At 39.2% G+C, this 16,692-nt stretch overlaps 2 pseudogenes; both read left to right on the top strand.

The window, feature by feature from the left end:
- LOC100044633 (trafficking protein particle complex subunit 2) lies at positions 525–1,252 on the top strand (annotated as a pseudogene).
- A 10,312-nt stretch (positions 1,253–11,564) lies between these two features.
- On the top strand, positions 11,565–16,441 carry Gm13080 (annotated as a pseudogene).
- Positions 16,442–16,692: the final 251 nt, after the last annotated feature.

Here is a 16,692-nt window from a genome sequence, read left to right as displayed (position 1 = left end):
AATGACTTACCTGCTTTGGACACAGCTCTCAGAAGCTCCAATCTCAGCAAGGTCAGGAAGTCACACCACACTCCAAGGCTCAGAGTGTCTTGTGGAGCCATTTGAGTCCTTATATACTCCTTCTCCCTCAAACCTCCATTTTTTAGCCACACCTCTCAGGCCAAAGATGCCATCTGATAGGATTATGAACTCTCCACCCACTTAATCTTATTTTGACATAGTTGAGTGAATCAGATCTTCATGAGGGAATGTATAGAACTGTCGTCTATGGTCCCAAGCCCATCCAGGATACTTCGCAAACTTTGAGCCCTGGGATTTTTTATTCTTCCATATTATTTTCAGCCTATTTCTCAGGTCTCTCTGAAACTATTATATAGCCTGAGCTAAGAGGTAGGTCTCAGTAACAGGATTGACTTGGTGGTAGGAGATAGGGTGTGTCCAGTATGATTAGATCTTTTGGCAGGCAAGTGAGGACCCATAAATAAAGAACCATTCACCAAGTCAGTGTTAAAACACCAAATACGAGGCTGAGGCTCCCGAGCGCAGATTAAAGAGGCGGCCGGTTCTCATCTCGGCTCCTCCCTACAGGAGCTGTGTATTGAAGACAATGTCTGGGAGCTTCTACTTCGTAATTGTTGGCCACCATGATAATCCAGTTTTTGAAATGGAATTTTTGCCACCTGGGAAAGCAGAATCCAAAGATGATCACCGTCATCTGAACCAGTTTATAGCTCATGCTGCTCTTGACCTTGTGGACGAAAATATGTGGCTTTCGAACAACATGTACTTAAAAACGGTGGACAAATTTAATGAGTGAAAGACCACGCCTTAACTCTCTGCACATATGAGATTTATTATGCTTCATGATGTGAGGCAAGAAGATGGGATAAAGAACTTCTTTACTGATGTCTATGATCTGTATATAAAGTTTGCAATGAATCCATTTTATGAACCCAATTCTCCCATTCGATCGAGTGCATTCGACAGGAAAGTCCAATTTCTTGGGAAGAAACACCTTTTAAGCTAAATGAGAACAACTCGGAAATCAGCTGTCTCATCGTGGGTATCCTCAGGAAGGTGTGCTCTGTAAATCATTCGAAATTGCCTGGAAAACATCCCCTTAAAATTGTACTTTGTTTTCATGTTGACTATCAGCATTAATATTGGCTTGTGAACTGTGATATGTATAAACAACTCTTTACCAGTAGTTCTGAACATTTTTATTTAAAAACTTGAGAAAACTTTTCTTGCCGAAGATAATATGATCTTAATTTATTAATTCAAAAGCATATGTCATAGTTAATATTTGTTAGATTGATTAAAGACTGAAAAGTTCTGGAGACATGACTGAAATGAGTTATTTATACATTTAGAGATGTCCTTTTAAAATGCATAATACACTGCAGTACCAAGAAGCTGAAGCAGAAAGCCCATGCCAAGTGTTCCATGCTTGCCTACCTCTGCCAGAGGCTGAGAATAACCGTCCTGCTGTAACTCTAGACCCCCTAGATCTATGTATGCTGCACCAGTTACAGGCCTTGGCAAAATGTGGTGCCTCTGTCACCTTACATTCTAGTGTTTCCTTTCTCTTAGTAAACTAAAGGTTTATTTGAATTTATTAGTATCTGTATTTGGAAAATGTTATAATATGGATTTAGTATTACTAATAAAAGCCTGGGTTACACTGACATTTGCACTTTACCTTTATGCTATATACAGGGTGGGAGGTGGCAGATGTGGCCTCTTGTATTAGAAATGTTGGTTTGATTTTACAGTAGTACATATGTATGGAAAAGCAAACCAAATTTTCATGTACACACTGGAAAATTTCTCTCCATTCTAACTTTTGAGTAAGTACTTCTAAACTTTCTTGTATTCTTTGGTGAAGTTATCATCACTCTTTTTTTTTATTTCTTAAATAAATATTTATATCCAAAAAAAAAAAACACCAAATACATCTCTTTCTCTCTTTGTCTTTCTCTCTGTCTCTATCCCTTTCTTTGTCTGTCTCCCTCGTTCTCTGTCTCTGTCTCTGTCTCTGTCTCTCTCTCTCCTATCTTTATTTGATTTGATTTCTGTCCCAGATTTGCCTTTGAGTAAATCATTGGAGGAGATGAGTTCAAATCTGTTTAGAGTCTTTATGAATGCCTCAGTAGTTTCAAGAAGAGCTACTCTTCCACAGGAAGAATGTTGTATTCCTAGCTTCCATATGTCAGCTCATAACAATTTACAACTCCAATCATAGGAGCTCTGTCACTCTCCTTGCCGACTTAGGGTAGTGCATGCTAACATATAAGCATGGAAAACATATATGCCCCCAAAAATACTAAAAGAGCTTGATGTGTTATTGTGTTATAGGCTTTTAATACCAGATCTTGTGAGTCACAGAGTAATCTCTCTGAGTTCAAGGCCTGCATGCCATCTCTAGGGAGTTCAAGTCAAGTCTCAGTTACAAAAGAACACAATAACTCAAAACAAACAAATGAATTTCAAAAAAAGAAAACAGAGCCAGGCAGTGGTGGTGCATGCCTTTAATCCTAGCACTTGGGAGGCAGAAGTAGGCAGATTTCAGAGTTCCAGGCCAGCCTGGTCTACAGAGTGAGTTCCAGACAGCCAGGGCTACACAGAGAAACCCTGTCTTGAAAAACCAAAAAGAAAGAAAGAAAGAAAGAAAGAAAGAAAGAAAGAAAGAAGAAGAAGAAGAAGAAGAAGAAGAAGAAGAAGAAGAAGAAGAAGAAGAAGAAGAAGAAGAAGAAGAAGAAGAAGAAAGAAAGAAAGAAAGAAAGAAAAAAAAAGAAGAAAGAAAGAAAAAAGAAGGAAGGGAGGAAGGAAGGAAGGAAGGAAGGAAGGAAGGAAGGAAGGAAGGAAGGAAGGAAGGAAGGAAGGAAGGAAGGAAGGAAGGAAGGAAGAAAAGAAGGCAGGAAGGAAGGCAGGAAGGAAGGCAGGAAGGAAGGCAGGCAGGCAGGCAAGCAGGCAAGAAAGCAAGCAAGCAGAGAACCCAGTGTTTACATCTCGCACTTTAACCCTATCACACCACAGGAAGAAGCTGGGAGATCCCAAATGTGTTTGACACCAGTCTGTATAAGATATTTTTCATTACCTAGACTGAAATTGTTCCTTTTGGTAAAGCCAAAAACCTGAGAGTGGCCTGATAGTTACAAGCCCATTAACTAAACCAGTCTGATTCACTGAGTTTTATTTGTTCTTTAGTTAGTAGCTCTTTATATACTGTTTTTTTAATTTATTTTTGAGGAAGAGTCTTTCACTCTAACTGTAGTAATCTGATACTCCAATTAGCAACAATCCTCCAGCCTCAACATCCTACCCAGGAGGCTAGCTGTTGTGAGCCAACACCTGGCTGAGTTTTCTTCACAGGTGATATACATGGCTCTGAGTGTGAGGCACATTGGCTTTACTCTGCTCCTGACACTAGATATGTACACAAAACCTCCTCAAATATCCTCTGAAAATGTGTGGCAACCATATTGTCACAAAGGCACATTCTCTTCTGGAATATGTAGGTGAATTGGAAGCTTTATCCTCTCAGCTTGTTATCTACTCAAAAGGCTGAGGCAGGAGGATGGCTTGTATCTATTTTTCCTAGGCAGTAATTCTAAAGATGCAGCCAATTGGAAATGATTCCTGAGAACCAGTAACCCTGATTCTCTCTCTACAGAGCTCTGGTTTCTATTCTATCTACATAATTTAGTTAAGTAGACATGCTGGGTTCTCCCCCTCTCTTCTCTCTGTCTCCTTTCTCACACTCTATCTCTTCTCTCTCTTTCTAAAAATGTGTGTGACTGGGACGCCTGAGAGTGAGAACCTGTTATCTCTGGCCTCAGTGAGGCCCAGAGACCTAGGACTGCCCCTTGTCCACCACTTGCAGCCTGGATCCCTAGCTTCCCACAACCAGACACCAACATGGGGCAGTGTGGAAAATATATTGCAGTCTTCTGCATTTTCAAGGCCAGAGTACCGGAACTCTGGTGGGGTGAGTTCCTTTTATTGCCCCATGCCTACTGCCCAGAAGAATATTGCAGGATTGATCTTCAGGCAGAATTATTTGCAAATTTTGGAGGAACCACCAGTTTGATTTTCAAAGAGTGCAAAAGACATTAATGGTATGCCCATGAAAGTGACTTCACTTCCTTAGAACCATTTCTTCTATGTGACCTGACCTGCAATAGATAACATATAAAAGTTTTTCCCTACTTTGATGGTAGGAAAAATATGTGGTCAGGCATGGTGACCAATGCCCTTAACCTCAGCAAAACAGAAGCAGAGGACAGCAGATTACTGTAACATCTTATGCAGCCTGGTCATCAAAGCATATTGCAGAGAAGCCAGGACTCCATAGTAAAACATTGTCTCAACAGACATATGGAGATAGAGTTGGTGCTGAGGGATGGTTCATAATTAAAGAGCATGTCTACTGTTTCAACGACCCCTGTATCACATATAAGCATTCATAGATTGAATACAGCATTCTATACTGCCAATGACAGGTAAGGCAGTACACTTTTCTGGTCTCCACTGATACTGTGGAGATAGGATACAAAAGAGTAAGTGAAGGAAAACTCTCAGATACATGCAGGAAAGTTTATGTGGTTTCATTTTTTTCTACCTGATACAGTCTGTGAATATGCATGTGATGTAGATAATATCAAATTCTGATATCTAGTAGAGATCAACCTCAAGGGAAATCTAATTCAAGTGTCCTATACCAGCTCTCACTTCTGTCTAGGACATCCCCATTGAGTAGTTCCTAAAAGGAACTGTTTCATGGACACCAGATAACAAAAGTGATATTGAATCAATGGAGCCACCAGACTATATGTTCATAAACATACCAACAAAGATTTTTTTTAAAGTATGAATTCTTTGCTTTTATTGCTACTGGTCATGGCTACAAAAGGAGTACAGAGGTCAGTTTAGAAAAATGTTACCAAAGCACAGACAGAAATCACAAATGAATAGTGACAACCCAGGTTTGGACAGAGCAAAGGCTGTAGAGAAGGAGAGAGATATTTGATATCCACTAGTGTTCTTTTACTACAAGATGATCTATGAAGAATATGAACCCATAAACATTTGAGGTGAATGATGGGTAAGGTAGTCCAGCACTCATTGAGACAAAGTTGGTGAATGAGGAGCTCAAGTCCCATGTGGGATACAGGAGGGAATTTTTGAAAAGTAAATTAAAATATAAGGAACATTCTCTTCTTTGCTCTATTGAATCTTTCTCTGATACTGTTGAGTCTATCATCTTTTGTTCCCATAGAAATTTGGTGTTATTCTGGATAGCAATCCCCATATATCCAGAAAATTTGATTCATAGGAGGTAAATTGGCATCAAAAACATTAGTTTCACAGTTGTATAGATACAAGCCATTGGAGAGCAATACAAGAAAAGTGTTACAATGAGCAAGGGAAACATATAGGATAAATTTTCAAAATAGCTTTATTTGAATTGATCCCAATAGGTCATGGATCTCAGTGTGGCCCAGACAACGCAGTGAATCTCCTCTACTCCCAACACTGCAACTGACTCAGACTGTCTCAAAACCCTCAAAATATGCATGAAGTTAGAACAAAGTTGTACAGTCTCTCTACTACAATACAACGCATGTCACCATAGCAATCCAGAAAGGAAGGATGCATCTCCATGATTCAATTCACACTGGAATAACACTGGAATATCCTCAATTACAGTCTCTCTCTCCCTCTCCCTCTCCCTCTCCCTCTCCCTCTCCCTCTCCCTCTCCCTCTCCCTCTCCCTCTCCCTCTCCCTCTCCCTCTCCCTCTCCCTCTCCCTCTCTCAAACACACACACACACACACACACACACCATATTTGGGGACCCACCACTACCAAAACCTTCCTGCATGTCTGTAGTATACTGGGACTGCCCAAACTAGCTAGTATAAAATACTCTGCTGTGAGTTGCATCCAATCTGCTCCTGTCTACTTTTCAGAGTTCAAACAATTCCTTGCCTCTACAGGAGTTGCCTCACTCACACTGCCAAACATGCCATTCAGCCCCAAATTAAACAACAAAATATTTCAGAATAGCTGATCAGACAGTGAAACCTGATACTGTGCTATTTACAGAAAAAAAAAATCTAGATGTGGTAAGACCAAGCACTTAACACACACCTTTAATCTCTTGGATAGAATGTGGATACACCCTTAGTAAACAACTTTAATACCAAAATAATTAAGGTAAAGTTAGTTTGTTGTAGAATGAAGCACCCATATTTTAAAGTAATGTCTAATTGAGTGGCAGACAAAGTGACAAATCAAAGAAAGATGCCCAACCATCTTGAACAGAAAGAGGAGAGAGAAACTACTTGAGGGGCAGTACAGACAGACAGAGCAAGCACTTATGTTGAAACAATTCTATAGAGACAATTTCCAGAGAGTGAACAAGCTACACACATGGGAAAACACAATGAGCAAGAGAATGAAAAGGATAATGAGTTTAAAATATATTTTTAAAGTTAGTATGAGAAATATGCAGTCAAAAGACCAGAGAAGTCAGATTGAATCAATCAGCTCAGGCACAGTTTGAAGAAGAAACGATGAGTTGAACCAGTCAGACACAGTTCAGAAAGTATAAGAAAGGCTAAGCTTGTTCAGTAGAAAATCTCAAAGGCTGAAAACATTCTAGATCTAAATGAGATTGTACAGAGTCTAGAAGCATCTAGGACTAGAACTAAGTTAGCAGAGTGAGGCAGTGAACCTCCAAGATGACAATTACATCAGGAGGATAAAAGATGTTAACAAAAAACAAAAATACAGGAGCTAACAGATATTGTAAACCAAATGGACATAACGAATACTATACAACATTTCATTGAAACACCAAAGAATATACATGCTTCTCAGCACTCAACAACTTTCTCCTAAATTAGCCAAATACTTGGTCAAAAAGCAAATCTCAACAGATACAAAATGAGACACTGTGAAACTAACAGAAGTTATTAAACAAATGGATTTAACTGATATCTATAGAACATTTTATCCTAAAACAAAAGAAAATACCCTTTTCTCAGCATGTCATGATACCTTTTCCAAAGTTGGCCATATAATTGGTCACAAAACAGGCCTCAAAAATACAAAAATATTGAAATGATCCCATGAATCCGATCAGATCACCACGGACTAAGGCTGATCTTCAATAACAACATAAATAATAGAAAGCCAACTGTAGTGGCTATTCCTGGTTGTCAACTTGACTATATTTGGAATGAACTACAACTCGGAATTGGAAGGCTTACCAGGTGACCCTTATCTGGAGGCTTGGAGATCCTTATCTGGATCTTGGTATGGAGATCTTGAGCCATAGTGGCTATGGATTCCAGAAGATTAAATCTCCGAGTTCAAGGAACACACCTTTAATCTGGGCTACACCTTCTGCTGGAGACAATATAAGGACATTGGAAGGAGGGAGTCTAGCTCTTGCTCCTTCACCTGCTTGCTGCGTGAGACTGAGTAACTGCTAGATCCTTGGACTTCCATTCACAGCTGCAACTGAACCATTGTTGGGAATTGGGCTGCCGACTGTAAGTCATCAATAAATTCCTTTACTATCTAGAGACTATCCATAATTTCTGTGACTCTAGAGAACCCTGACTAATACCCAACATTCACGTGGAAACTGAACAAAACTCTACTCAATGATAACTTGGTCAAAGAAAAAAGAAAGAAAGAAATTAAAGCCTTTTCAGAACTTAATGAAAATGAAGACACAACATACCCAAACTTATGGGACAGAATGAAAGCTGTCCTAAGAGTAAAACTCATAGCACTGAGTGCCTCCAAGAAGAATCTGGAGAGAGCATACACTAGCAGCTTAATAGCACACATAAAAGCACTAGGACAAAAGGAAGCAAATTCAAAAAAGAGGAGTAGACAACAGGAAATAATCAAACTCAGGGCTGAAATGAACCAAATAGAAACAAAAAGAAATATACGCAGAATCAAACAAACCAGGGGCTGGTTCTTTAAGAAAATCAAGATAGATAAGCACAAATCAGACTAACTAGAGGGAACATGGGCAGTATCATAATTAACAAAATCCGAAATGAAAAGGGAGAAATATCAACAGAATCTATGGAAATCCAAAAAATTTGTCAGATCCTACTAGAAAAGCCTATACTCAACACAACTGGAAAATCTGTTTGAAATGGACAATTTTCTAGACAGACACCAGGTACCAAAGTTAAATCAGGATCAGATTAACAAACTAAGCAATCCTATATCCGCTAAAGAAATAGAAACAGTCATTAATAGTCTCCCAAACAGAAAAAGCCAAAGACAAAATGGTTTTAGTGCAGAGTTCTATCAGACCTCCAAAGAAGACCTAATTTCAATACTCCTCAAACTTTTCCACAAAGTAGAAACAGAAGGTACTCTCTGTAATTCATTCTATGAAGGTACAATTACTCTGATACCTAAACCACCCAAAGACCCAACAAAGAAAGAGAACTTCAGACCAATTTCCCTTATGAATATTGATGCAAAAATACTCAATGAAATTCTTGAAAACTGAAACCAAGAACACATGAAAATGATCATCCATCGTGACCAAGCCGGCTTCATCCCAGAAATGCAAGGATGGTTCAATTTATGGAAATCCATCAATTTATAGTGGATTTTGTTAACAATTAGACAACATAATCCACTATATACAAACTCAAAGATGAAAAACACATGACCATCTTATTAGATGCTGAGAAAACATTTGACAAAATCCAACACCCATTCATGATAAAAGTCTTAGAAAGATTAGCAATTCAAGACCCATATCTAAACATAATAAAAGCGATATACAGCAAACTATTAGCCAACATCAAAGTAAATGGAGAGAAGTGGGAAGCAATGGCACTACAACCAGGGAGGGACTAGACAAGGTTGCCCACTCTCTCCCTAACTAATCAATATAGTACTTGAAGTCCTAGCTAGAGCAATTAGACAACAAAAGGTGATCAAGGGGATACAAATTGGATAGGAAGTAATCAAAACATCACTATTTGCAGATGATATTATACTACTGTGCGCAACCCTAAAAATAACACCAGAGAACTCCAAAACCTAATTAAAAGCTTCAGTGAAGGAGCTGGATATAAAATTAACTCAAACAAATCAATGGCCTTTCTCTACACAAAGGCTAAATAGGCTGAGACAGAAATTAGGGAAACAACACCCTTCACAATAATCACAAATAATATAAAATACCTTGGTGTGACTCTAACTAAGAAAGTGAAAGACCATGATATGAACATCAAGTCTCTGAAGATAAAAATCAAAGAAGATCTCAGAAGATAGAAATATCTCCCATGCTCATGGATTGGCAGGATTAATATAGTAAAAAAGGCTATCTTGCAAAAAGCAATCTACAGATTCAATGCAATCACCATCAAAATTCCCACTCAGTTCTTCACAGAGTTAGAAAGGGCAATTTGTAAATTCATCTGGAATAACAAAAAACCTAGGATAGCAAAAACTCTTCTCAACAGTAAAAGAACCTCTGGTAGAATTACCATCCCGGACCTTAACCTGAACTACAGAGTAATTATGATAAAAACAGCATGGTACTGGTACAGTGATAGAAAGGTAGATCAATGGAATAGAATTGAAGGCCCAAAAATGAACCCATACACCTCTGGTCACTTGATCTTGTACAAAGGAGCTAAAACCCTTCAGTGGAAAGAAGACAGCATTTTCAACAAATGGCACTGACTCAACTGGTGGTTAGCATGTATAAGAATGTGAATTGATCCATTCTTCTCTTCATGTACAAATCTCAAGTCTAAGTGGATTAAGGAACTCCACATAAAATCAAAGACACTGAAACTTATAGAAGAGAAAGTAGGTAAGAGCCTTGAAGATATGGGCACAGGGGAAAATTTTCTGAACACAACAGAAATGGCTTGTGCTGTAAGATCAAAGATCGACAAACGGGACCTCATAAAATTGCAAAGCATCAGTAAGGCAAAGGATACTGTCAATTAGACAAAAAGGCAATGAACAAATTGGGAAAAGTTCTTAACCAGTCCTAAATCCCATAGGGGGATAATAGCCAATATATATAAAGAACTTAGGAAATTGGACTCCGAAAATAAATAAATAACCCTATTAAAAAAATGGGGAACAGAACGAAACAAAGAATTCTCACCTGAAGAATACGGAATGGCTGAGAAACACCTGAAGAAAATTTTCAACACCCTTAATCATCAGGGAAATGCAATTCAAGACAACACTGAGATTCCACCTCACACCAGTCAGAATGTCTAAGATCAAAAACTCAACTGACAGCAGATGCTGGTGAAGATGTGGAAAAAGAGTAACACTCTTGCTGGTGGCATTGCAAGTGGGTACAAACACTCTGGAAATCATTTTGGTGGTTCCTCAGAAAATTGGACATAGTTCTACTGGAAGATCCAGCAATACCCCTTCTGGGCATATACTCAGAAGATGCTCCAACTTGTAACAAGGACACATGCTCAACTATGTTCATAGTAGTCTTATTTATAATAGAAAGAAGCCTGGAAAAAGCCAGATGTCCCTCAACAGAGGAATGGATACAGAAAATGTTATACATTTACACAATGGACTACTGCTCACCCATTAAAAACAATGAATTCATGAAATTCTTAGGCCAATGAATGGATCAGGAGGATATCATCCTAAGTGAGGAAACCCAATTGCAAAAGAACACACATGATATGCACTCACAGATAAGTGGATGCACATCCAGACTGTGTCTGAAATTTAAAAGTGATCCAAGACATTTAAATTTCCCCAAGCAGCTCTAGAGCCATGTGGCTACATAAGAGTACCCTGAAAGATTGAATGTGAGAGAGACATGCCACTGAATGGTTCAGCTTGCATTGCTTTCCCTCCTCCCACTTTCTCCTTTATCTTTCTTTCTGTGGTAGCTCTGGACTTTGCACACAAAGACAGAATGCTCTAGATTTTCAGACCAGTTGGGGCTGTGTGGTGAACCCAGTGTCATAAATCAAAGAAGAAGGTATTGAACACAAATGGGTTTTGGGAAGCACTACACAGGAGAGAAGAATAAGAACAAGCACCTTGGTCATTTCCATATCATTTTCCATGAAGAAATGGAGCATGGAGGATGAAACACAGGAATCACTCGGTTGGGACTGAGATAAGGATGAGACTTATGGGGGATGCAAGAGGCCTTCTCACATGTTGGCCTTGTACAGCCATTGCTGTGGTTTCCAGCCATGCCACTCTGATACTCACAGGCCTCAGACTAAGATGCTATGAATTGTGTGGGCAGAAGACAGAAGGTCATGTCCTGGTTGTTGACCTCAATATAGAGTCACAATGAGTTTGGATAAGTGCTATATGCTTAGAGTCTAAGAGTGGTCTTGAACTCACAGATTTGCCTGTCTCTGCTTACATTTGCTGTGATGAAAGGCATGATGCAAACCACTTTACTTCAATACATCAGTTCTTGACTCTCCATCTAGCCTAAGAGTCTTCCTGTGTATGGATCTGATCCAATTTACCTACACCATCCAAATCTGAAAATGAGCAAGTAGGTAGAGACTTGACTATTGAACCTTTGGCTGGGAGGGTGTGGCTACAAAGGGAGTGTTCAGCTGAAAACTATATAAAGAGTCAAAGCAGTCAGAGACACAGTCTCTTGAAGCTCGGAGTTACAGTCTTTCCCTGCCTGAATGTGGTGATCTGTCTCCATTGTCCAAATCAAGTAAGTACCTCAGCTGCATAAGGATTCTCATCTCATGTAGCCTAGGCAAACCTTGTCCTCACTTGAAAGTTTGTTCATATAATGTATTACTTGGTGGTTCTTCTTTTTTAAGATGATTTCTTGCTAATTAAGATTGTCTGGCCTGTATCCTAGATATTCTATATATTTTGGCTTATATGAAATTACAAGTTAGTACATACCATGCATATCATTTTGAGTATTCGTTACCTCACTCAGGATAATGTTTTCTAGTTCCTTCCATTTGCCTGCTAAATTCTTGATGTCCTCAGTTTTTATTATCCAGATTGTATTCCCTTGTGTAAATGAACTGCATTTTCTGTATCCATTCTTCAGTTCAGTGCTTTCTGTGCTGTTTCCAGCTTCTGACTATTACAAATATGACTGCTAGGAACATAGAGGAACAAGTGTCCTTTGGGTATAGTGGGTAACTTCTGGGTATATAACTAGGAATGGTATACCTGGCTTGTCAGGTAAAAGTGTTTTCAATTTTCTGAGGAACAACCACATAGATTTCCAGAGTGGTTGCACCGGTTTGTAATCCCACCAGAAATGGAGGAGTCTTCTCTTTCTTCACATCCCCACCAACGTGTGAAGTCACTGGAAGTTTTTAATTTTAGCCATTTTGGATCTTGTAAGGTGGACTTAAGGTCATTTTGATTTGCATTTCCCTCTGAACATTTCTTTAAGTGCTTCCTGTTCATTCTAGTTTTTTTTCTAGATTTGAATTAGGGGAAGGTTTGGAGAAGCTGAAGGGGAATGCAACCCCATAGTAAGTCTCAATGAACCCGGATGCCTGGGAGCTGCCAGAGAGTGATCCACACAACCTGGCAGCATACACAGTCTGATCCAAAGCACCCAGCACATATATAGAAGAGGACTTCCTGTTCTAGCTTCAGTGGGAAAGACTTGGGGCCCTAGAGAAGGGGGATGCCAGAAGGGTTGGGGAGGAGGAAAGCACCCTCTTGGAGGAAAGGGGGAGTAGAAATTATATGAGGAACTGTGGGAAGGGTCAATGGTTGGAATATAAATTAAAAAAAAAACAATTTCCAGGCCTTAAACTCACAAAGATTCTCCTGCCATATCCACCTGAGGGCTGCTTAACCAGAATGTCCAAGTGTGTTCTCAATTACATCTAATTATTAATTAGGTCATAATGGTTTCTTTGGAACGTTTTAGTTTTATTTAGTTTTGGTTTTGTTTCTTGAGACAGTCTCACTAAGAATGTCAGGGTGACCTTGAATTCTAGGCACTCTATACTGGAGTGTCAGATGTGACATACTTGAGTGTCTTGAGTACTGATATTTAAGTCACTTTAAGCCCGGGATTCTTTGGTGGACTTTTATTCCCAGTGACAGAGGGGCAGAGGGAGACTGTGAGTATCAAGATAGTCAGATATTATATATGTCTTTTAAGAAGGCAAAACAAGGGGCTGGAGTGATTGCTCAGTGGTTAAGAACATTGAATGTTCTTCCAGAGGTACTGTGTTTAATTCCCAGTAACTACATGGTGGCTCACAACCTTTCATGAGGAATCTGATGCCCTCTACAGGAGTGTCTGAAGACAGGCACAGTGTACTCTATATATTAAATAAATAAATAAATAAATAAATCACTAAATAAATAATGCAAAACTAGCAAACAAACACAAAATACCAAAAAAGAAATGGTATAGTCTCTTATTTTAATGAAACTCAGGATGTCCTCAATTTGCAGGAAGAAATCTACATATACACATACATACATATGTGTGTATGTAGTGTATATGTACATGTATATGTATATTTATGTGTGTGTGTGTGTGTGTAAAAGGCATTATATCACAATCACAGTCTAGCTCCCTCCTCTACTCCTGTACTCACCCTTGACTGCAACAGGAAGGCAGAGGGTTGATAGTCTCTAAGTTTAGTGGCAGCCTATTTTACATAGAAGGTTTCAAACAGCTGTGGATAGAATCCTGTCTCAAACAAGCAAAACAAAACAAACCAATAAACAAACAAAAGGAAGCAAGGTGTTTCTATCTGCTGTTTGATACGTGGTCTATTCTTTACAAGGTGTTCTAAATTTCAAGAATAAGCCAGCCTGGTTTTTATTAAGTATTCAATGAAAAGTCTGAATATAACTTAAAATTAAAATTTCTGCTGCTTTTTCTTATATTTATTTATTTATTGGTCTTCCATTTGTTTTTGCATGACTCAGGCTAGCTTTTCTGGTACTATAGAAGTAACCAATTATGTCATTGAGCCTTCAGCATGTGCATTATAATCTGCACCTCATAATCTTTTCTTTCTGGATGCTTTATAAAGAATTACAGGCCATGCCAATGTCTTGAAGGATTACTGACTTTAGTGTTTCTTTCCTACTCTATTTATCTCTGTAGTTTGCAGACCGCAAGCTTGGAACTTTACCAACACCTTCTCCAAAAGGTCTGTATGGGTCAAAGCCAAAGATGGATGTCAATAACTAATGATGGGAATTTCAAAGATGCTGTGACTTACTCCATGCAGTGTAGCTTGATAAATAGAGATTGTGGATAATTTTGGTTTTGGTTTTGGTTTTGGTTTTGGTTTTTTTGAGACAGGGTTTCTCTGGGTAGCCTGGCTGTCCTGGAATTCACTCTGTAGAGCAGGCTGGCCTTGAACTCAGAAATCTGCCTGCCTCTGCCTCCCAAGTGCTGAAATCAAAGGCTTGCGCCACCATGCCCAGCAATTGTGAATAATTTTAAAATTGACTTTCTTTTTTTTCTTTGAGGAAGTGGAGAGCTAAACACCATCTATTTATCATCCAACAACTGAGTGAGGCTTCAGAGTTCCTGGTGATCCCTTCCCAGTGGGATGTATTCAACCCAGCTGTGGCTACAATTAGATGTGGCCTTTGGGAACTAAGATATTTTGAAAACACATCATAATACCAGAGAGAATTAGGGCTTTAAAATCAGCACAGGCCAGCCTAAGTAGTTCTGGACTAGACATATTATGGTAGTACAGACTGAGCAGTGATGGAACACACATGTAATCTTAGCATTTGGCAGGCACAGGCAGGCAATTCTCTGTGGAGTCCAGGCCAGTGTGGTCTATAAGTAAGTTTCAGGACAGCCAAGGATATAGGTAGCTCTGTAAAGATATTATCTCAAAGAACAAAGAAAAAATAACTGAGTGAGCTCAAATTGGTAAACTGAGTTCTCCATCATGAGCACTAGTGGTCAAGGGCCCACACTTCCTGTCTAGGCAAAAAGACATGCTAAGTTTCTTGTCATTAATGATATATTTCTTCCTGGCTTCCCTGGCATGACTCTTTAGAAGAAGACACAATGAATTTCTACCCCTCACCCACCCTGGTGAAGCTGGCAAAACAGAGTCTACTGAGGGATGAATACTTGGCCATTTCTGCTCTCAGGGACCTGCCCAATATGATGTTCCCAGTGATGTTTAAGGAGGCATTTATTGATAGACATACAAATATCTTTACCGCCATGATACCTGTGTGGCCCTTCCCATACCTTTCTTTAGAAATGTTGATAAAGAAACTCAGCCTAGACATTTTGAAGGCTATTTTTGAGGGGCTAAATATACTGTTTTCAAAACCAGGTAGGCAGGATCATCTGGGGTTGGTGAAAGTTTCCCTGAGTGCTGAGAATGAACAATTAGGGACAGAGAATATTTGTGGATCAGAGGCTTCTAATCTTCAATTTTTTCTTCACCCCATACTCAGAACTGTTATTTCCTGGGTTAAGAGGCCAAGAGGGGTGTAGAGGCTTGGGCTCAGTCTCAGCAATCTGGGCAAATAATGTTTAATATAGAAGATAAAAGAGAGTAAAGACACCCAGTGAGGAAGGGGCCTTTTCCTGCATCCTTCAAAGGTTCAAGTAAAATGAGGAGGAGATTAAGCGGCCTGGAATGAAGGGAAGTATGACAGGCTAAAGATACCCTTCTTCCAAAGAACGCTATTCATTTACTCAGTATTAGGCTCAGGGATTTATTCCAGGCACAGGAATAAGCAAAGTTTTGGAAGAAAAGGCTGAAGTGTGAGATGTGGAAGGGAAGCAAACTGTAAAATGTATTGTCTCTTACCTTCTGGAAATTATACTTTTTCTCCCACAGTAGGTGCAAACTCAGAGATCATTTTGGGGCAAACAGATTATGATGGTTGTGGGATATAGAGTGGATCCCATGAAGTTGAAGGAGTTCATGGAACAGGAGCAGCCAATGGAGAACAGTCCTGACTATGAGATGAAGAAACAACTACAGGTGAAGATGCAATTACAACTCAAGGAGTACAGCCTTGATGCATGTGCCACATACTTGTTGCAGTGGGCCCAGCAAAGAAAAGATTCCATTCTTCTATTCTGTAGAAAGCTGAAGATTCAGGGCTCAAGCAAAGCCATAGTCATAGAAATCTTCAAAATTTTACATGCAGACTGTATAAAAGACCTAGAGCTAAGTTGTCTTTGCCTAGATGATTGGGATTTTCTTAATCCCTACCTGAAACAGATGAACAATATTCTCTCACTCACACTAAGTCATAGCACAGATTCTTCAGTATGGGTGACTCTAGAAATCTTGATGAGGAGAATGTGATCACAGTGATTTATCAACTTCCCACTCTCCACCACCTCCAGGAACTCTATGTAGAGGATGTCTTTTTTATAGATGGCAACCTGAAAGAATGCCTCAGATAAGGAAAAACTGAAAGAGTCCAGTAAACCAGAGAAAACACATCTCTTCTCTTTGCTTTTCTATTTCCTTGTTTGTTTTGTTTTATTTTGTTTTTCAAGCTTTGTAGCCCATGATAGTATGGCCACCATAAACCTAGCAATCTTAGAGACATAGCATGTCTGAGCAGATGACCTCTGTGATAAGATATATATGACCAGGCATAAACATGGCTCTGGTTGCTCATGTTTTGAGTCCAGAAATAGGTTAACTAGAT

This window comes from Mus musculus, chromosome 4 (genome assembly GCF_000001635.26).
Source record: "Mus musculus strain C57BL/6J chromosome 4, GRCm38.p6 C57BL/6J".
NCBI lineage: Eukaryota > Metazoa > Chordata > Mammalia > Rodentia > Muridae > Mus > Mus musculus.
This window is presented reverse-complemented; position numbering and strand designations above follow the sequence as displayed.